This window comes from Nycticebus coucang, chromosome 22 (assembly GCF_027406575.1).
Source record: "Nycticebus coucang isolate mNycCou1 chromosome 22, mNycCou1.pri, whole genome shotgun sequence".
In the NCBI taxonomy this organism is placed as follows: Eukaryota; Metazoa; Chordata; class Mammalia; order Primates; family Lorisidae; genus Nycticebus; species Nycticebus coucang.
This window is the reverse complement of record NC_069801.1, coordinates 34,273,126-34,277,310: the sequence shown is the minus strand read 5'-3', so window position 1 is coordinate 34,277,310 and position 4,185 is coordinate 34,273,126. Positions and strand designations below refer to the sequence as shown.

At 40.1% G+C, this 4,185-nt stretch overlaps 1 pseudogene; it reads left to right on the top strand.

Annotated features, from left to right (window-relative positions):
* Positions 1-1,459: 1,459 nt before the first annotated feature.
* On the top strand, positions 1,460-2,749 carry LOC128575026 (cyclin-G1-like; annotated as a pseudogene).
* Positions 2,750-4,185: the final 1,436 nt, after the last annotated feature.

Below are 4,185 nucleotides of genomic sequence, written 5' to 3'. Positions count from 1 at the left end.
ATCCAGCCTGGCCTGCCAAACAACAATGATGGCTGCAATCAAAAAATAGCCGGGCGTTGTGGTGGGCGCCTGTAGTCCCAGTTACTTGGGAGGTGGAGGCAGGAGAATCGCTTGAGCCCAGGAGTTGGAGGTTGCTGTGAGTTGTGACGCCACTGCACTCTACCCAGGGTGACCGCTTGAGGCTCTGTCTCAAAAAAAAAAGGACGAACGTAAGGAAAGAAGGAAAGGAGGGAGGGAGGGAGGAGGGAAGGAGGAAGGAATTGCTTTAGCTGCTTCCGGGTGAATCCGCCAAGTATATTCTGGTATTCCAGATGGCCATCAGCAGGAGGAATCAGAAGAAAGATAACTTACTGTGATACTGTGTTATAATAAGAAATGTATATTTGCACTCTGCCCCAGATGCAGAAACAGAGCTCCTTGTGGACAGGAGCACTAGAAGAATCTTTTATTCTGGTATTTGATCCATGACCCCAGTTCCTGACACAGAGCTCCTCAGACCTTCGTAATTTCCGAAATGACAGGAGCATCCAACACAGAGATCCTAAATCCCTTGGGATTTCCAGGGTTATAGAAGCATCTTTTGTTCTAAAGAGGTGACTCTTGGTGGGCTCTGAGCAGTTAAGGGATGAGAGTTGATTGCCAGGAAACCAATCATGAAGGTTGGAACTTTCAGTCCCACCGCCAGACTTCTGGGAAGGGGAGAAGGGTTGAATGTTCAGCTGATCACCAGTGGGCAAGGATGTAACCAATCATGCCTACATAAAACTCCAAAGAACAAAGTTCAGAAAGCTTGCTGAACACATGGAGGTAATGAGAGGGCGGCACCCCTGAGAGGGCATGGCAGCTCTGCACCCTCCCCACGCACTGCAGAGGCACGGAGCTTCCATGCCTCTCCAGCTGTGCCTTATGCATCTCTTTCATCTGGCTGCTCATCTGTATCCTTTAGGGGGTTTTGTTTTAGAGTCTCACTCTGTCATCCCAGGTAGAGTGCCATGACACCACAGCTGACAGCTATGGACTTGAGCAATTCTCCTGCCTGAGGCTCCCAAGTAACTGGGACTTACAGGAATGTGCCAGGCTAGTTTCTCTATTTTTAGGAGAGATGCAGTCTAGCTTTTGCTCAGGCTGGTCTCGAACTCCTGAGCTCAAGCAGTCCACCCGCCTCAGCCTCCCACAGTGCCAGGATTACAGGTGTGAGCCACCATGCCCAGTCATCTGTATCCTTTGTAATATCCTTAAAAATAAATAGGTAAGGGCTCCGAGCTGACCCTGATGAGGGCCGGGTGATCTCCACCGTGGTGTGGAGACCTCCACCCAGGACGGCTCCCCCTCCCCGGGCCTCTCTTCTCTTGCCTGAGAGTCCTCTTGCTTTGTGGGCCTCTCGGATCTGATGGTGGGGTGAAGTGAGAGCAAGCCAGGGGAGTGTGGTGACCGCTGAGGAGCTGCAGGCACTGTCAAGATGATTGAAGTACTGACAACAACTGACTCCCAGAATCTGCTGAATGCCCTGTTGGAACAGGGGTCTAGATGTCAGCCAAAGGTCTGTGGCTTGAGACTAATTGAATCTGCACATGATAATGGCCTCAGAATGACAGCCAGACTCAGGGACTTTGAAGTGAAAGATCTTCTTAGTCTAACTCAATTCTTTGGCTTCAACACGGAGTCATTTTCTCTAGCTGTGAATTTACTGGACAGATTCCTGTCTAAAATGAAGGTACAGCCCAAGCATCTTGGGTGTGTTGGACTGAGCTGCTTCTATCTGGCTGTGAAATCAATAGAAGAGGAAAGGAATATCCCTCTGGCAACTGACTTGATCCGAATAAGTCAGTATGGGTTCACGGTGTCAGACTTGATGAGAATGGAAAAGATTGTTTTGGAGAAAGTGTGTTGGAAAGTCAAAGCCAACAACTGCCTTTCAATTTCTGCAACTCTATTATTCACTCATTCAAGAGAATATACCATTTGAAAGGAAAAATAGCCTAATTTTGAAAGACTAGAAGCTCAACTTAAGGCATGCCATTGCAGGATCATGTTTTCTAAAGCAAAGCCTTCTGTGTTGGCATTGTCTATCGTTGCATTGGAGATCCAAGCACAGAAGTGTGTAGAGTTAACAGAAGGAGAAGAATGTCTTCAGAAACATTCCAAGATAAATGGCAGAGATTTGATCTTCTGGCAAGAGCTTGTATCCAAGTGTCTAACTGAATATTCATCAAACAAGTGTTCCAAACCAAATGTTCAGAAGTTGAAATGGATTGTTTCTGGGCGTACTGCACGGCAACTGAAGCATAGTTACTACAGAATAAGTCACCTCCCAACAATTCCTGAAATGGTTCCCTAGCTGGTAGATTTGTTTCACTGTTACTCTCCAGATAGAGAAAATTTTCTAATGCTATAATTTTCTGTTACAATTAAAGATTTAAACTATTATCTTCAAAATAAACAAAATGGAGTTGGAATAGCAAAGGGGAAAATTACTTCACTGATCTAGTCAGCTAATATTTGAAGTTACATAAAAGGTACAACACTTTAATAGTAAGGGATTATCCAACCTCTGATATGCATGTTAGCCATTTCATTAGATTTTCAGTTTAGGAAACACATCCTCCTTAATAGCCTGAATTTTAATAGTATCACTAGTGTTTTTTTTATTGCATATCTTATTGTATGTAGTCCCAAACTCCAGCTCATTTAAAGTTACATGGGCCAAGTAGGACAATAGGACCAAAAGTTTGAACCATACATAAACTGATTTGAGACTATTAGCTTGTACATAAAAAACGTACTTAAAGAAACAATAACAAATGGCAGATAATCTCCAGACTGCTGTCTGGAAACTGCTAGTGTGTCTCAATACCATAACACGTCACTGCCGTAGCAGTTGGACCAAGAGAAAGTAATTATATGCATAGACATGTAAACTTGGTTGTTGAATATATGATATACATTTTTGCCATCTAAATTAACTCACAGTAAGATTTATTTTTTCCTACTCAAAACTAAAAGTTAATGTGATTATCAATATTATGGCATGGACTGTTCAATTTTGTTATTTTAAGCAGACTTCTGATAATTTGGGACTTTTTTAAAATTTAAATAAGCTTATTAAGCAACAAAAACCTCCTTGAAGCCTTTCTCTACAAGATCTATGGATTCCATAGTGTTATAATGGATTTAAGCTGTGAAGCCTCAAAACATCACAACTAGATTAGCGTAATGTTCTCAAACTTGGGAAAGCTGCCTAATTAATATTATGCTGTAGTAGAATCATGTTTAGAATTTGAATTCATCTGTGAAGCATTCAGATCAAAGCTAAAATAGCATAAATGTGAAATACTAATGACAAGCCTGGGAAGGTAAACTATGAATCTTCATTTCTAACATTGATCTAATTTTCTGTACTAGATCAATGTACTGTGTTTAGTTGGTATTGCAAATGATAATCTACCTAATTTAAATGTTAAATTTTGAGGTTTACATCAAAACCAACATTTCACAAATGCACTTTTAAGACCTAATAAGGGTTAATATTCTAAGTAGTGTAAATGGTTTCTTGACACCCATAATGCAAGTAATAGGTAATCTAGAGATGTGGACTTTATTGCTGTATGGGAATTACATTTAAATTTTAGGGCATTTTATATAAAGCAAAAATACAAACCTAGTAAATTTGGCATATTTATTAAATTATCTTTAACATTTTTTCTAAAAAACAGATGATGTTTGTATCCATGATGAACTTTTTGTATAGAACCTACTACTTCAATCTAGTCCCGCTGAGAAAATTAGTTTCTATTGTCTGAGTAACTCAAAATAAATTATCACTTTGAAAACTTGCTTTATCCCACTAAAATAAGTTCAGGCTAGATTTAACACTTCAGAAGTTTTTACAACGGACTGTTTTTATAAAATTTCCATTGTTTCTAATTTAGAACTTTATTTAAAAAGAATATACTTTCAGTAACACCCTTACTGTGCCAAAACAAAGTCTTAAGAAAAATGACTAGATACCTTCATAATTATGAGGTTGCTGAGCTAGTGTTCAGGATTCTTCATGTCAGTGATTGTAAGAACTACAGTGTTGAAGTGCTATAGATGAGTATTCAATGCAAAGTGTAACCTAAGTCCATCCGGAATGGCTGTAAACAATTTTGACATGTTATGGATAAATAAGCACTGAAAAATAAG